We start from the raw sequence: 18,888 nt of genomic DNA on the forward strand, positions 1-18,888 counted from the left end.
TCAGTTTTGTTTGTAATGGAAAAGTGATTATATTTCGTTTAGTTTTTTTATAAAGTAAATTTAGAAAAACGTTTGGAGCATTTTTTGTTCGATAATATGTAAGTTTTTTTAAGTAACAGCCAGCGGCAGACAGTGAGTTGATCATAGCCTATGTTTGATCAATTTAGTGTAGGGTTTTCAGCCCAACAAGGGAAATATTTATGACGAATTATAACTGGTTATGATTCATAATAAATATTTAGATTAGATCTTTGAATTAACTGTAGCAGAATCAATATTACCATTACTTGATCTGTCCGTCCACCGAGCAGACAAAATAATCATTTATCAATTCAAAGAAAGATTATTTTCCTGGCCAAGGAAGAATAATCTGTCCTTCTTTGTGCAGTGCTAGCAGTAATTTAGCAAAATGTAGCAAGGGTTCACACATTCATTGACTTCGAATTGTGAGCAGCAAACAGAGACAATCAGTTGTGAATATAAGGGATTTAATAAATGAAACTATATCTAACATATAACTAACTAAGCAAAACACATACAGAATGAAACAAAGTAAGGAAAAGAGAGAGAAAAGAAAAGGATGGCAGTATTTCACATCAATTTTAGACACAACCTTTGAGAAACATCAGAGAATCAAAAATCACCTTAAAAGGGGCTGAAACTTAAACACGCATCTAAATAATTGTAAACGGTTACTTGCATTGGTTTCGATTGTCCGGATGCGATAGACAACGGAGGTCTTTGATGGATTCGTTAGGAGTGAGCTGGAAGTTTTACTTCTGGTTCTTCTGAAGAAGGAAAAGTCCACAGCGACTAAAGTTACTTGAAGATAAAAACTGCCGGAAAATAAAACTCAAGAGGAAGATCTTGAGAGTCTTGGAAAAGGTGTTGTCTCAAACGAAGAGGGTTTCTGAGCCCAGATTATTTCGGGCTAATCACTTTTGAGGGTTCCTATGCACACCCCCTTTTGGGTGGAATGGCCAATCAGAGGCATGAATTTTGAGCGGGAGAAGTTTCCCTTTTATGGCCCATTTGCATGTTTTATGGCCGGTCTGGAATTGCTGCCGTTTTAACCCAAAATATAGTATAAATCGTATGATGCGTTTCACAATCACATACTGTACATCATTGTTTGAGGAATAAAAAGCAGATAATATTGATACCAAGAAACAAACATTTAGAATAGATTAAACCAAAGATACATACATACACCTGAATATCAGTGTTTAGGGCTTTAACTAATACAAATAACGAGTGGTAACTCAGCTAATCTAATAGGGAAACGTACAAACAACACATGCAATATACCAGATATATTTGTAGAGTATAATAGAGTAACGGTCTTTACGTGTGTGTGTGTTTGTGTGTGTGTGTTAGCTTGCTTGGTCGGTCAGGCCAATTGCCTGGCCATTTACAACCCTTTGGACGGTGTTTGAAGTCAGATGGGGGAGATGATAGTGGGGGGGACTGGTTAGAATCTCCTTGATGGCGAGGAACCATTTGGCAATTTAGACCCCCATACAAACGTAAAGTCTCTGACCAGAACTGTAATTTATATGCAAATGTCAAAAGGCTAAAAGGGTCTCTTAAGCCATAAAACCCCAAAGATCATGCATGATTCTACGTAGACGCTACAATTGTTATGGCAACAGTATATTTGAAACATGAGCTACACTGTTTACAGTGTTTACATAACTTTCATGTTCATCTGTGCATTCACAACCATTAAAAAAAAATGTATACTTCTGAATAATAAATAATATATTATACTGATATAAATAATATTGAATAATAAATGTATCACAGTTTTTACAAACATATTAAAGAGCATAACTGTTTTAAACATTGATAATAATAATAATTGTTTCTTGAGCAGTAAATCAGCATATTAGAATTATTTCTGAAGGATCATGTGACACTAGAGTGGGGTAATGATGCTGAAAATTCTTTTCTGCATCAAGGAAATAAACTACATTTTAAAACATGGCTTAGCTTTCTCATAAGGGCCACGTATGATATGCTTCCCAGCCCCCAGAACCTACAATTGTGGTATGGATCGGAAGAGAACTGTCATCTCTGTTCCTCCCAGAATCCAAGTCTCCAGCACATCCTTTCTGGGTGCAAGGCAGCACTGATCCAGGGCCGCTACAGATGGCGCCACGACCAAGTCTTGCGCAAGTCCTTGAGACGTGCAGACTGGATGCAAACAGGGCTCATTCAATAACATCTCAGCAGCGGATCCACTTTGTCAGACAAGGGGAAGAGAGCCAAAGCGGCAGGCTGAAGGAGCAGTCTCTCCTGTCACCGGGAGGAGAGTGGAGCATGGCAGCTGATTTTGACCGCCAGCTGAGGTTCCCGGTTGAGATCACCATAAACTCTTTACGGCCTGACATCGTCCTCTGTTCCACCCTTTCAAAAACAGTCATCATGGTCGAATTGACCGTCCCATGGGAGGAGGGGCTGGAGGCTGCCTTTGAGCGGAAAAAGGAGAGGTACATGGAGCTGGCTGCTGCGTGCTCCCAAGCCAGGCGGAGGGCTCTTACCTTCCCAGTAGAAATCGTCTGCAGAGGCTACATCGGAGCATCTACCCAGCGGCTCTTGAAGTCTCTGGGCACCACCGGCCGTGAACAAAAGAGAGCACTCAAAAATCTGGCAGAGGAGGCAGAAAGAGGGAGTTTTTGGCTGTGGCTCCGTAGAAGGGACAGAATATGGGGCAAACAGGGATCCTAGGACCAGCTGCGGGGGGTGGCAGGGAGACGTCCCTGTTGCTGCTCCACCACCCTGAGATGATCCGGAATTAAAGGGGTGAAACATCAGTGAAGGATGGCTCCTGGCTGATGACTCCGCAGCCGGTCCAGCGGCACCGGCGGAGGTGCTTCTGGCAGTGATGCCTAGCAGGTAGGCACGCCTGTGTTGATAACATGATTATCTGGCTCGCCTGTGACAACTGAGAATAGAGCAGTTGGCATCCAGGAAAGACTGGAGGGCTGCCAGGGAAGACTGGCTGACGGCAGGAAAGACTGCACCAGGGGTGGAATGGCTAGTTACCCTCTCCACACGTCAGTGTAGCATCTGCTACAGTGACACCCTAAATAACTACAAGCACGACAAGAAAGAGACAGCCCGGCGGTCCACCGAGAGGCGGGATGGAAGATGGAGCATTCAGGACAGACAACATTGTTATGACCAGGGGCATCATGCACTCATTATTTTTGAGGGGGCACGAGTTGGGGGGGTCGTCATGTGACACACAGCAGCCACAACAGTATCTCACTCTCCAGAGCACACTAAGAGGCAGTACCGCTTCCAAGTTAAACATGTTCGGGCATGTCATCTATGAGGAAGCTCGGGAGAGGTTCGGAGAACTGCCCCAGAGGAGATCTATTCCCAAACAGACCGGGAGACAGGAGAGGGAAATCCTCCAGTTAGTAAAGGAGAGACGCCTTTTGCGGAAGGCATGGAGGAAAGCCGAAGACCAAGAGAAGGAGGGCTTGAAGAACCTGTGGAATCAGATCATGGTCAGACTTGCAGACTTGAGACGTGCTGAGAGGATCAAAAAATGCAGAAACCGCAAGGAGAAAGCAAGGTTGAGTTTGCTTCTGGACCCTTTCAAGTTCGCCCGAGGCCTCCTGGAGGAGAAGAAATCTGGCAAGCTGCAAACTACCCAGCAGGAGCTTGAGTTTTTATCAAATCCCAGATCAGCGATAGCCAGAAGGAATCCCCACTAGGATCCCCAGGGTATATACCACAGCTGCCTGAGCCCACCTCGCAATTTGACACTTCTCCTCCCAAATGGTCTGAGGTAAAGCAGATCGTAGAGCAAGCAAGAGCAGCATCAGCACCCGGACCGAACGGCATACCCTATCGGGTATATAAGAACTGCCCTTTGCTCTTGAAGCACTTGTGGAAGCTGATGGGAGTGGCCTGGAAAGCGCAATCCATCCCTGTAGATTGGAGCAAAGCCGTTACCACCTTTATTCCAAAGGAAAAAGACTCCAGCAACATCAACCAGTTCAGAGGCATTGCCCTGTTAAATGTAGAAGGAAAGATATTATTTTCGGTTCTGGCAAAACGCCTAACCAGCTACCTCTTGGCAAATAATTACATTGATACCAGTTGCCAGAAGGCAGGAGTCCCAGGCTTCCCTGGCTGCGTGGAGCACTCAGCTATGATCTGGGACCAAATCCAGACAGCCAAGAGGAATAGATCAGATCTGCATGTAGTCTGGTTGGACCTTAAAAAATGCCTACGTGTCAGTTCCCCACCAACTGATCTCCTTTGCTCTCAATTTTTTCCATGTGCCACTGCCCATTCAGACCATAGTGACCAAGTACTTTAACACCTTCCAAGTTTGCTTCACAACCCAAGAGATCTCGACAGGTTGGTACCCGCTGGAGAGGGGCATAGCGATGGGATGTTCCATCTCCCCCATCCTTTTTACTGCCACATTCGAGATCATCTTGATCGGTGGCAGGCAGATGGTCCAAGGAGTCAGGGCTAGGGCTGCACGATAAATCATATGCGATATTTAACGCGCATCTTTTCAGTAAAGCCATTCTGTAATCAGCGGTAAATCTCCATCACCTGCGGGCTTTCACATGGAGCAGCATTAACTACACAGAGCCGTTGTTCACCGACAAGCTGCGCAAAACATGCGCAAAATATGATCGTGGTTGCGCGTTAAATATTGCATGCGATTTATCGTGCAGCCCTAGTCAGGGCACACTCAGGCCATAGGCTTCCAGCCATAAGAAGTTACATGGACGATGTCACCCTTCTCCAGACAGCTGCATGCACGTCCAGACTCCTCCGAAGGCTGGAGAAGCTGTTAGCATGGGCTCAGATGAGGATAAAGCCAGCTAAGTCCCGTAGCCTTTCAATTCGCAAGGGAGTTAGGAACAGTAATATCTGCTTCTCAGTAAGCGGTGAGAAAATTCCTCTTCTTGTGCACCAACCTGTCCAAAGCCTAGGAAGACTCTACACGGCTGATGTATCTGACAGGCACACGGCTAACACTGTGATACCCCAGCTCATAGATGGGCTGAACAAGATAAACCAAAGCTGCCTCCCAGGGTAATTCACGGTTTGGTGTTACCGGTTTACTCTGTACAAGTGTCTTATGTGGCCTCTGAAACTGTGTGACATTACCTTAACAACAGTCCCGAAAATGGACAGGAAGGCAAATAGCTACATCAAGAAATGGCTTGGCCTCCCTCGCAGTCTTTCCAATGTGGCAGAAACCCATTGGGAGATACATATTGGAACTCCCACTAAAAGCCATCAGTTTGGGCTACAAGCAGGAGAAAGTTAGGCTGCTATTTGAGTTAAGAGACTCACCCAACCTTCTTGCGAGAAACACTGAAGCTCAGATCCGCACAGGACGCAAGTAGAGCGTGACGTAGACAGTGGTACAGGCCATCAACCGACTACAGCATCAGGAGATTGTTGGGTTCTCACAGCCAGGAAGGACAGGGCTTGGATGGGGATCTGCACCTAAGATGTGGTCCAAAGCATCCACAAAGGAAAGGAAAGATCTGGTGATGACAGACGTGTCAAAGATGGAGGGGGAATGTTACAAGGTTAGAGTTGTGCGGCTACACCAGCAAGGCAGATGGACAACCTGGGAAGCTGTCAACAGGAACATCACGTGGGCTGATATGTGGAAGATTCCCAAAGCAAGGCTTAGTTTTCTCATAAGGGACATGTATGATATGCTTCCCAGCCCCCAGAACCTACAATTGTGGTATGGATCGGAAGAGAACTGTCATCTCTGCTCCTCCCTTGCGGAAGTCCTGGAGACGCGCAGACTGGATGCAAACAGGGCCCATTCAGTAAGATCTCAGCAGCGGATCCACTTTGTCAGACAAGGGGAAGAGAGCCAAAGCAGCAGGCTGAAGGAGCGGTCTCTCCTGTCACCGGGAGGAGAGTGGAGCATGGCAGCTGATCTTGACCGCCAGCTGAGGTTTCCGGTTGATATCACCATCACTGCACTTCAGTAATGCGAATAAAATAGGAATACTCCATATGTCTTAATTCGATTTCTGTTTACTTCGAATATGACTTTAGCCGGATTAAGGTCATCAAAAATCCCTAGATTTCTAGGTAGATTCTTGATCAGAGTATTGTCTTAATCGTGTTAAAATCGGATTATTGTTGTCCATGTAAACGTACTCTATGATTGAATTATGTTAATCCAATCACTGATGAAATCAAATAGCCCTTCAGCAACCAACATTTTTGTCAGTAATTTTCGCTGACAGGATTAACACTAATTATAAGTGGACCTCAGAGGGGAAAATGAAATAATAAAGCATGATATGATCTCTTTAAAGCCAAGCAGTGTGTGCTGGTGAGGATGAAACATCTCAGTGTCCTCATGTACTCCTTCCACATGCCCCATTGGCCGAAAGAGCAGTGACATCACCCTGCCTCCACCCGTCCCACTTTGCATGACCCTACTCCACCCTGCTTGCCTGACACACACTCACTGATGCTGGAGAATAATTAAGTGCTAATTAAAAACACACATACTGATGTGTGTTTTTAAAAAATAAATCTTACAAAATAAAGGTTCTGTACTGAAATCTATGGTTCCATCAAGAACCTTTAACAACCATGGAATCTTTGGGTTCTTTAGATTATTAAAATGTGCTTCACACTAAGACAAAATAACTTTTGACTGAAAGGTTCTTTGAGGAACCAATAATGGTTCTTCTGTGGCATCGCTGTGAAAAACCCGCTTTTGGAACCTTTATTTTTGTACATACAGATCTGTGCAAAACGCACTCATAAACACAGACAGAGGAACGAGAGCCAAAGACACATTCCACAAATCACAATCAGTTTCATCCTTTCTTCTCTGCGGTCATATTTTCCTCAAGTGGCTTCACTCAACTTTGGGGTTTCACACCCACATGCTGATCTAATTATTTTTTTCTGTGTTGTGGTTCTGCATGAAGGCAGATGAATGAAATTAAGGTGTTTTAACATAGCCACATGTTTTTCAAGGTCAAACGAAGGTGAGCTGCTTGGGGAGGAATTCTGGGTGTCATGTACCCCAAGATCAGCCTCCCAAAGAGAAAATAAATATGCCTGTTTTAACTCTCTACATTTTATTTATCCTAAAAAGAGGAATGTTTTATGATTGAACTTGCATGCCTTCATGCAAGTTTGACGAAATTAATTTGCACGCAGATGAATAAGATGATGAATTAAATCACATGAGCGCTAGCCAGGAGTCAAGAGTTCACAAAATGTTTGTATTTCAGACAGGCAGAGAAAGATCTTCATCACTGAGGCATGTACACATAGTATATACACATACCAGCAAATATTAAAGGGGCCGTATTCTGCTACAAATGCTTTTTTAGTATTATTTTCCACCATTAAACCCCCTAACAATGTTACTCAACGTTTTTTGCACAAAAAAAATTTCATAGCAATTTAATTTTACACTTTTCACCCTTGTGCCGACCCTTTTTGTTAAACAGGTTATTTTTTATAATGTACGTTTAAGACTGTATGCAAATAGTCACTTTTTTTTACAATTGGCTAACATCTATGTGAAATAGGGATGTGCATTCTCATAACTGAGGCTGATGCGATATGCATCTCGATGTGAAATGAGCAAGAATCCAAGGCTTCAGTAAACGTGAAATATATATTTCAGGTAGGACTACATAATGTATCCTAACAGTACTCTGATATAACTAATAACTCAATTAACTCTATTTGTTTTATGGTTAATTTAAGTGGTTTGAGTGTAAAGAATATACTTTAGAGCGAACACTCACATTTTTCAAGTTTTTGCCAAAATTGTTCAACTCTAAAAGGAGGGTTTACACTCAAAAATGCCTTCAGGGTAGGAAAGTCTTTTTATTTTATTTTATTTTATTTTATAAATTATTTATTTATGTATTTATTTATTTATTATACACTCTTAAAAGTAAATGTTTCAAAAGCGGGTTTTTGCAGCATTGCCAGAAAAACCATTAAGGGTTACCCAAAGAATCTTTCAGTGAACACCCTATTGAAAAATAAATATACTAAAATGTATTTAAAGGGGTCCTATTATACTTTTTCACTTTTTAAATTTTAGTCAGTGTGTAGTGTGTATGTTTGGGCATAAAAAAGATCTAGAAAGTTACAAATCTCAAAGTCCACTCCAAAGGGAGATATTTCGTTTTTAAAAATCCCTTTTCAAGAACTACAACGAACGACTCATTTGGACTACAGCGTTTGAGGACAGCTTCCACAACATGAGGGAGTACGCCTGCCGGATTCGCCAAAAAGTTTTTGTTGAAAGACGGAGCAAGGGACATTGCAGTACTGAAACACCGTCTAAGCTGTTCGCCAATCACAACGCACTGGGACAGCTAACCAATCACAACACATTTTGTTTTTCGGAAGGCGGACCTTCATCAAAGCCGGAACTAATCGAGACGTTTGTGCCAGCCTGGGGAGAAAGGTATTGTAATAATGTAATTATGTGAAAAATAATGCGTTTTTCGAACCATCAAGCATGAGAGCATGTTCTAGTACACCCCCAAAACAAAATCAAGACTTTGTAAAAGAGCATAATAGGACCCCTTTAAAATACATGTATTTTTATGCTAAGTATACTACAAATACATTTACATATATATATATACTTAATAAAAATACCATGCAATTGTACTTTTGGTATACTAAACTGGTATACGTAATGTCTGCTAAATTGGAACAACTAATTCTGTACTTAATGCACTTTAATTGTGCAGAAGTAGTGCTGAAGTCTAACTAAAGATATACTGAAGTATATTTGATTGTGCTAACGTGGAACTACTGCAACACTTCAGGTACGCTTTAAATATCATGCATTTAAAAAACGATATTACTCAAAGATCATACAATCCTCATCAATAGTGACATTATACCACATTTTAGGCTTAATATTCAGAAATATGCATTGTGCACAAGTAGTACTCCAAATAAAGTTTAATTCGAATTTTTATATCAGTAAGTCTCGAGCGATATCAGTAAATATGTTAATAGATTTGAACTATACTTAGTATGAAATGAATGCATTCCAAATATATGACTTTATAGGGCAGTTCTTAAAAAAACAATTGTCTTTATTTTTCTTAGTTCTAAGAACATTTTAACAATCTAAATAATTTAAAGAACCTTTATTTTTTAAGTGTAGAGTAACTAAATCCCTTGTTATGTTTAGGAGTTGGGGTTGAGTTAAGGTCTCAAAAATATCTCAGTATAAAGGTGGTTAAAACCACTTCTGTATTTTGCTTTCAAACATGTGATATTTTCCCTGAATTATTCAACATATGATAACATCTGAAGATTGCCACGGCTTGACAGAATCCACTAAACTGAGGACATTTTGATAAAGCAGGATAAGTCTCCCTTGTGTGACTGCCCAAATGCCATGATGATTTCTGAATAACCCAGTACATTCAGTACATTTTTCATGTCTCCTTTGTACAAGTGCACTCACAAACCTGCGCCCATTTGGCAATACATCCTATCCCAGCTGTGATTTACTCCTGACTCTTTACAGATACCTTGGTGAGCTGGTATGAAGCGCTCAGGGAAATGTCAAATGCCCCAGTATTTTTCCTCCTCCCTCAGCCAGCCTAGCGATGGGAAGACGTCAGCCTATGGAACAGGACAAACCGAGAGGATGCCAATTATTTCGCAGCAAGGACTTGGACTGATAAAATAAGGATTCTAAAAGACAATCCATCTCATTGTGTGCAATCTTGGAGAGAGGACGTGAGAAGAGCAAGTAAAAACAGGAAACAGTGTGCAGTAATGGAAAAGTCTGTGTTTTGCTCTGAGCCAGAGTTGATGTTAATGAACCACTGTAAGATCAGCATGCTTATACACAGAGTGGTATAAAGCCTTTTAAAGCCATTGAAGGAATGCTCAGCGGCTTCAGAGCCCAGCCCTGCCAGCTTCAGGGCCTCTCGCACGTGACAGGAGTCTGAGATATAAAAACAACATCCTTTGATTTACCCTCTGGGAGGAGAGTTGGAGAAAATGTAAATATAAGCTAGCCATCCGCTCATACATAAGCCTGAGAAACATCACGGGGATCAAAGAGAGAATCAGGAAGAAATTCTTCTGTTAGAAGAGAATTATAAAGTAGATTCATGTTCAGGCTTCCTCTCTTCCTGTGTTGAACAATATTTATTTCTAGACCATGTACAGTTCATATCAAGTAGAAAACCAAGACAGGCCAGTTCTGTAAACCGCAGATGCTATTTTAAACGTGCATATGTTGTTTTGCATACTACTATATTACGCAGTATGCAAACAGTTTGTATATGCATGAAATACCTGGATGATGTATAACATAAAAAAGAAAGAATTTGAAAGGAAAAATCCCACAATTCTATGTATTCAACATGGCCTTCCATTTCTAATGTGACAAATGAACTAGAAGTAATACTATCCACATTTTTTTAAATTACATTATTTGATTAAAACAGCAATAAAAAAAGAAAGAAATAGATGGAAATAAATAAATCAATTAATAAATCAGTATACGGTATACAAAGAGAGACATTGTTCCGAATATTTGTAGCCTCATGCACAGTTATGAGTGTGATATTGCTTTTATTTAGCACATGGGTGTCCAAACTCGGTCCTGGAGGGCCACAGTCTTGCAGAGTTTAGCTCCAACTTGCTTCAACACACCTACCTGGAAGTTTCCAGTATGCCTAGTAAGACCTTGATTAGCTGGTTCAGGTGTGTTTAATTGGGGTTGGAACTGGACTATTCAGGACAGTGGCCCTCCAGGAGCAGGATTGGACATCCCTGATTTAGCAGATTAATACAGTATCAGAGTTAATATTCAGTAACTTTCACACAACAATTAAACACATTAGAGTATTTGTGTTGCACCAATGAGAAAAGTTCTAGACAAAGCTAAAGTGCCATTCACAACTTCCCTACTGTGGCCTCATGGGATAGAAAAGTGTACACCAGATGCACACTTCATAATCTTCGTAATGGATGTTGTAGATCATCCAGATACTATTTGCTTACTGTTTTATGCAAAGCACTCAGACATACAACTATATTCATATACTACATAGTAAGGAAGTAGGCCTATTCAAATTCAGGAAGTTAGTTAATGAATAATGAATCAGTGTGTTTGAACAAATCGGTTGATTGAATGATTCAATGACTCACTCACAATATCACTTGTCGCCACCTACTGGTGTAACAGTAATCAGTTGACAAAAGTCATTTTAAATTCCCCACCAGTCGAGCAAACTGCAAAAAGTCCCAGATCTGTTGCACAGAATGTTTGATCATATTTGATGCAATTTATGCATGCACTATATAACAAGAACTGCATTCACACCCTATGGGAAATAAAACAGATGGTGCTGCAGTGGGGTTGAAAAGGAGGTGGAAGTCTGCAGGGGTTAGAGTTTAATACATGCCAAAAGCAAGTGACCCCCTGTGATCTCCCACTTCCTGGCCAGATCTAACCCCATCATCACCGTGCATGCTTTCTCTATATTAGACTACATACCACAACCCCAGTGCAAAACAATGCCTGCATTATGTGGCTTTTGTAAACAGGAAAGCATGCATGTATTGGGTGTTGTCTTTTTATTGGTGGAACCTTGTTCAAGTTCATGAAGGAGATTCCACAAACCATAAAGTACACCACAGAAAATAATAAGAAATGAATGAGTGAGGGAAAGGGTGAAACCTTTGGAGTAACACATACATTGGGTGTTGGCATGTGTATTCTCACATGGCTCAATGCATTGCAAAATACATTTAGCACACAGTGAAGGTTCCTCTGAGGGTAGGGAGATATGAATGAAAGAAAGGGAAAGGGGAAGCATTTAATGGGCCCTATCAGCAATATCTGTGGGAGGAGACGAATATCAATACCCAGAACGTCAAACACATGTGGAAATCCTGGAAAACATTTGATTGAGGAGTCTTAAGAGATTTCAGGGTGCTTTTGAGTCCATTTGATGTCATATTTTAATTCCACAGCACTGCTTTTCCATAGTTTTTGTATGCAAACATGCACTAGATGGATGTTTTTGACTCTTGCACTCATATTTCGAGCATGACACGGTGTGGTAAAAAAAGTGAAACTTTTAAAAACGTGTCTCAAGACTTTGCAATTTGTGTTCATTCCACTGCCCCGTGCCTAGAGTTTTTGCATTCCACTGCGCTGCTCTTCCATTGTTTTTATATGTAAACATGTTCTAGAGACAGATATTTGATTGTTGCACGTTTGCAGCCCATGACACTGCATTCTAATGCAAGTTAAAAGTTCAACCTTAAAAAAATGTTTGTTTGCTTTTTTTTTTGTTGCTACTGAAATAAAATAATTGTGAACATACATGCCAAAAGCAAGTGACCCCCTGTGATCTCCCACTTCCTGGCCAGATCTAACCCCATCATCACCGTGCATGCTTTCTCTATATTAGACTACATACCACAACCCCAGTGCAAAACAATGCCTGCATTATGTGGCTTTTGTAAACAGGAAAGCATGCATGTATTGGGTGTTGTCTTTTTATTGGTGGAACCTTGTTCAAGTTCATGAAGGAGATTCCACAAACCATAAAGTACACCACAGAAAATAATAAGAAATGAATGAGTGAGGGAAAGGGTGAAACCTTTGGAGTAACACATACATTGGGTGTTGGCATGTGTATTCTCACATGGCTCAATGCATTGCAAAATACATTTAGCACACAGTGAAGGTTCCTCTGAGGGTAGGGAGATATGAATGAAAGAAAGGGAAAGGGGAAGCATTTAATGGGCCCTATCAGCAATATCTGTGGGAGGAGACGAATATCAATACCCAGAACGTCAAACACATGTGGAAATCCTGGAAAACATTTGATTGAGGAGTCTTAAGAGATTTCAGGGTGCTTTTGAGTCCATTTGATGTCATATTTTAATACCACAGCACTGCTTTTCCATAGTTTTTGTATGCAAACATGCACTAGATGGATGTTTTTGACTCTTGCACTCATATTTCGAGCATGACACGGTGTGGTAAAAAAAGTGAAACTTTTAAAAACGTGTCTCAAGACTTTGCAATTTGTGTTCATTCCACTGCCCCGTGCCTAGAGTTTTTGCATTCCACTGCGCTGCTCTTCCATTGTTTTTATATGTAAACATGTTCTAGAGACAGATATTTGATTGTTGCACGTTTGCAGCCCATGACACTGCATTCTAATGCAAGTTAAAAGTTCAACCTTAAAAAAATGTTTGTTTGCTTTTTTTTTTGTTGCTACTGAAATAAAATAATTGTGAACAATTATGTATTCTGTTATTATTATTTGTTTGCTAAACTGAAAAATATGTCCAGAAATTCTTACAAATTCAGTTTAACTTTTTACAGTATACTCTACAGAACTTTACAGAAATACAATATATTTATATATTTATTGTTGCCAAAATACATTTTAAATATATGCTAAATTTATGTTGTAAACAGTGAAGCTCAATTAAATATATATTTGAAATAGAAAATATAATTCATTTCAACTTTCATATACTAAAATATGTATTTCAAATTACATTTCCAATCTTACAGTAGTCGACAATTAGGCTATATGCAAATGTGGATAGCCTACTAGAGATCAAAACTAGATTTATAATGATTTATGTTTACATTTAAATGCTTTTTAAATATATGTTTATATTTTTACAGAATAATTTCAAAACATACAAAAAATGATCAAAAATATATTGGTAGAAAATATTTACTTAAATATATTTTTGGCCATTTTTGTACATTTTTAAATAAAAACAATGTATGTACTGTAGGTTTCCGTTTAGATTTTGATATTGCGATGCAAACTGGTTATTGCCATCCTGAAAATTCAAACCTTTAACCATTTGAGACTTCATGACCTAGTCTCTTTTCAGTCATCTGTTCTCAGCTCATTTACTCATATTTAACTTACTTAATACTTTTCAAATGTTGTACTCCCTTCAAAAAACCCTAAAAAGGTATACAACTAGCCTCTGTCTTGTTTTCCGAAACGGGACAATGATTGGATGGTCTTGTTTCCAATAAACAAATTGGAAACAAGAGCATCCAAATACATTTTTCTGTAGCTACGTAATTTTTGGAGCTTTTGAATTGAAAATAAAGCTAAAAACTCACTCGTCCTGATGCTGCTGATATTGGATTCATGTGTAAAGTGTTTTCATTTTGGTGAAAATGGCGTGACTCCGCATGGCCTGCTCCCAGTGTGAATGCTGTCATCTGTAAAAACTCATCATTCATATCAACATCTCATGTTTTTAAATGCAAAAGAGCACTCTGTGTAAATGGCCCTTAAGTGAGCACAGAGTAGATGGAGTGTATGTCACTAAATTATATTTTGTCTGCAAGGCTGTTATTAAATAGCTTTTCATTTTACGCTTGAAGTTTACAGTTCCACTAAAGTGGCAAATGCTTATGGAGCGAGTTTAGAAGTAGGATTTAGGAGTGAGTATTGGAGCTGACTCCAGTGGGGTGTGATTTATACAGGAAACTGCTTATTGCAACAGACAGGCACTCTGTAGGAAAGAGAGAAATAATTACAATGCGAACATAAAAAAGAATCTCAACCGCAATCATAAGTACAAACTGTAGCCATAAAGCACGGTTACAAGTGGGGAGATCCGATGCCTTGTGCATTTTTAAAACCCTTAAACGGCACGCCAAACATTCATCTCAAGCAAACTGTTCCTCGTCCATGTGTGTGGTCCCATGGGCCCAGGGTCAGAGGTCACTGCCAAACTGCCTTATGTTTACATTTTCCAATCCTTCTCAGACCACAAGTTGGAGTCGTCCATCGCCATGTACTCAAGAGCGGCTGCACTCTCAGCTAAAAAATACTTTTGGAAAATGCTTGATGGAAAAAGCAGTTCTACTGTTAAATGAGTTTCAAGCTCAGCTAGTGCAGTCGAGTATTCTTTCCATTTGGGTTTTATTATATATATTTTTTTAAATACACTTTCCGAAGGGCTGTAAAATTCAAAGCCCTTTGCTCATAGCGGTTAGATCTGCAAACAAATGAAAGACAAGAGCAAAACTGTTTCTGCAGCAGTGGATATCGTGGCCTGGCTTCCCTGCTCAGAAATGTTGGATAAAACTATTGAGCTCATGAACATGCAAACATACATAGAAAGCCCAAGAAGTTCAGCTGATCTCCACTTTATAGACCATCTGCATATCATCAGCGGTGAACTGTATTTTGGCGAGGGAGTGGAACAGAGAATCCTGACTCTAGGGTTCAGCCTTACTTTTTATTGTCTTGATTTATGCTATAACATATTGGAGCTAGACTAAAACCAGTGTTTCCCAACCTTCTAACCTTTTTGTTTTATACCACCACAGACCCATCAGTAAGATCCTCTTAAAATGTAATAAAGAAATTAATAGTTTTACTATGCATGGATGCAAAAAATAAATCAAAAGTGATAGGTAAGCCATTTATAATGTTACAAAATATTTCTATTTCAACCATTTTACTTTTTATCAAAGAATCCGGAAATAAAATATATCACCGTTTCCACAAAAATATGAAGCAGCACAACTGTTTTCAACATTGATAATAACAAGACATCCATCTTGAGCATCAAATAATCATATTAAAATGATTTCTGAAGGATCGTGTGACACTGAAATCTGGACTAATGATGCTGAAAATGTTGCACGTACACTTGCTCTTTTTATATTAAGTTGGGGTAGTAGAAAAGTATCTAACATCGAAAAATCACACACAGCACTTTTAATCAGTATGTTTTTGAGATGGACCGGAAAGGAACTGTCCCAACTGTTTTATTGTTTCTGCGTGGAAGCCTCAGACATGTGTCGCGCCATGAATGTGGTCATTATTTGCTGGAGATGACAGGCTGAAAGGACATGCTGTCTGGTTACTGTCAACTCAAGCTTTCAAACCGAGTGTGTCGCCCATCTATGCTCATGACAGAAGGGTGGACAACAGCTGCAGCCCATGGGCGACTTTCCCTCCTGTTCGCTTGCAGCATGTCCCACCCTTTCTAGCAATCGAGAAATGAACCCTGAGACAAACCAGTTTGCAATGACAAAGGAAAGCCCCTATTTGGAGACACAGGAAAAAATGATGGGAGGGGTCATACTGGAATCCCAAGAAGGCTGAATTGTGTACGTGTGTCTGTCTACAGAGAGACTGAAGTCAAGGGAGAAAAAGAAGTTGATCATGCTTTCTGTTCCACTCCCAGTTTTAACCCATCCCCCTTTCTCCCCCTCCCGTCCTCTATCTCTCGCTCCTTCAAATCTCAGCTCTAGCAGGTTGCTTAATGGTTTCCAGATTTCTTCATGCTGGTTTCCTCCTGGAAGCCTTGACTCCTGTCATGAGATTCAGCAGTGGAGGCCGCGGTTCTGGCAGCTCACGATGATAATGCTTTAAATATTCACAAACAGCGACCTCCTCTGGTTATATAGTAGGACAGCAGGAAAATACTCAGCCTGGACCAGCTGATATGATTTTTCAAGCAAGAAAACTAGGGCTAATTAATTGTGGGTGAATATATATAAATGCAGACTTAATCAGGTGATCAGTAACCCTGGGTTCTTTCTTCTGGTGTCTTTTCAGAGTCAGTAGAAAGGTCCCTTTAATGTCTTAAGTTATTGGAACTGTGAAATTGATTTTCTTCTGCTTACAATATGTCTTGTAATCTGTGTCTTAAGGACTGTTCCACAGGAGCATGTGCAATAATTGTTTACGGTTCATGCAACAAGTATGAAAAACATTGCTTAAACACTTTCTAATAAAGATCTGTAAAAAGCTTATTTTGATTTTATAAAATTATCTTTAAAAATATAGTATCCTGAAAAAGGTTGTCTTTTCTTAACAAAAATAAATAAATTAATAATAAAGAATTAATGTTTATATATTATTTATTTCTATTTTTTTCTAATGTTAAATCATGAATGAATAAATGAACCAAAATGTTAAACAAATGCAAGCTAAATAAAATAGTTGTATAAAGGTTTGAGATTAAAAGGTTTCAAAATAACTTCAGAAACTCAATGCCTTTTGAAAATTCATTTGAAAATTCCCCCCATATTCAATATTCAAAGAGCCACCGTCTATATACAGCAGGATATGTCCAGTATTTCTGCTGTAATTATAACAAAGCTGTTTGTTTTTATTTTTTTATTAATTTGCTGAATTAAAAAACATTGTTAATTAATTTGATAAATTAAATACATTAACCACGACTCATTTTGTGAATCCAGAACTATGTTCTTCAATAGAAATTATAGTTATTGAGGGGAAATTAAAAGAAAAGTGATTTAGGTTTACACTGTGATTTTATGTGATTATTTTATTTTAGATTATTTGAATATTTAATAATGATTTATTAATTTATTAATTAACTTTTTAGGCCCCCGGTTGAGAACCACTTCTAACCAGTTCTAAATGCAATGCATTTGCAAAGCACAATTATTTCGTGTCACAAACAAAACACTAAAATACTCTGCTGAAGAAAGGTTTTGATCATACCCTGGTAAGAGTGGCATGGAATGAGAAAAGGTGATGTTGTGTATGCAGCTGGCCACTAGGTGGCAGGATGTATCCACATTTTACACAAGCAGCGTGTATATGAAATAATGGATTTTTTGTCAAGCCAAGATTCATAAAATTCTCTTTTATCTGAACCGAAGGAACATTAACACCTAACAAACTTTGTAGGGCAGCAGGCAGATCAATCAACCCACTTTGCTTTTAACACTCAAATCAATACATAATCACTCGTAAATTTGAGCTGGGAATACGGGGCTTTTGATTTTCACCTGAAGACAACACGCAGCTACAGTATGTGAGAAAAGAGCTAAATGTGAGCGCTGATATCAGTTAAATGAGTGAGTGTGAATTCTTTTTACTCACATGAAACTTTCATGTAGGTCTGCAGTCGCAGTGATCCGATTAAAAGAGCTGCATGTGGTCAGTCATCACAGGAGGTCGTTAGCAGCATGTGTTGACAAAGAGGTAGGTTTATTGAATTAGTCAACGGATCTGTGTCCATCTATGCAGGCAATCTAGAACTCATAGCAACTTCAAGCTTAAAATTCAACTCCTGCTCAAATAAACCAAAATCAAAAAGTTTGTTTATTATCGATTCCACTGAACCAAATGGTCACTTTTGTATTTTCTTCTTGATAACTTAAAACTTAAAGGGATAGTTCAACCAAAAATGAAAATTTTTAACTGACAATTCTGTCAATCGTTCCAACCCTGTAAGACCTCCGTTCATCTTTGGAACACAAATTAATATGTTTAAAGCAATCCGAGAGCTTTCTGATCCTGCAGAGACAGCAAGGGTACTACCACGTTCAAAACACAGAAACGTAGTAAAGACATTGTTAATATAGGCCTGTGACATCAGTGGTCATTTTATGAAGCTACAAGAATACTTTTTGAATGTGGTAGTTATTCCGTTGCTGTCTGTGGAGGGTCAGAAAGCTCTTGGATTTCATCAAAAATATAATAATTTGTGTTTCAAAGGTCCTACGGTCCGAAGGTCTTACGGGTCTGGAATGACATGAGGGTAATTAATGACAGCATTTTCATTTTTGGATGAAATAACATTTTAAGCAACTTACACAATACATCATGAAATAGCCTAATGTTACAAGGAAAACATTTCTGAAATGAAGAAAAGACACTTTTGTGGACGTTTTCTTTTATTTAAAAATATAGCAGTTATAGCCTTGAAAAGGCTGGCAAGCATGAATATGTACATGATGAACATAAGGGCCTTTCGCACCGCTTTAGTTCCAGAACTAAATGGACAGTACTAAAGTACTGGGACGATTTTGCGCGAACTATTTCCCAGTACTATTTAAAGGGTTGC

General features: G+C 39.4%; 1 protein-coding gene across 2 annotated transcripts in view; it reads right to left on the minus strand.

Moving 5' to 3' along the window:
* Positions 1–18,023, minus strand: part of LOC107711228 (peripheral myelin protein 22-like) — a 43,240-nt gene extending 25,217 nt beyond the window's left edge. The window contains exon 1 of one of the 2 annotated variants that reach the window (XM_016516172.1): positions 17,922–18,023. The gene's annotated coding sequence lies outside the window, so the exon portion shown is untranslated. Of the gene's footprint in view, positions 1–9,494; positions 9,568–17,921 lie in introns of those variants that run through there. The other variant, XM_016516170.1, reaches the window with a different exon arrangement.
* Between the last annotated feature and the right edge of the window lie 865 nt (positions 18,024–18,888).

Source organism: Sinocyclocheilus rhinocerous, unplaced genomic scaffold, assembly GCF_001515625.1.
Source record: "Sinocyclocheilus rhinocerous isolate Xijiao unplaced genomic scaffold, SAMN03320098_v1.1 scaffold115, whole genome shotgun sequence".
Taxonomy (NCBI): Eukaryota; Metazoa; Chordata; class Actinopteri; order Cypriniformes; family Cyprinidae; genus Sinocyclocheilus; species Sinocyclocheilus rhinocerous.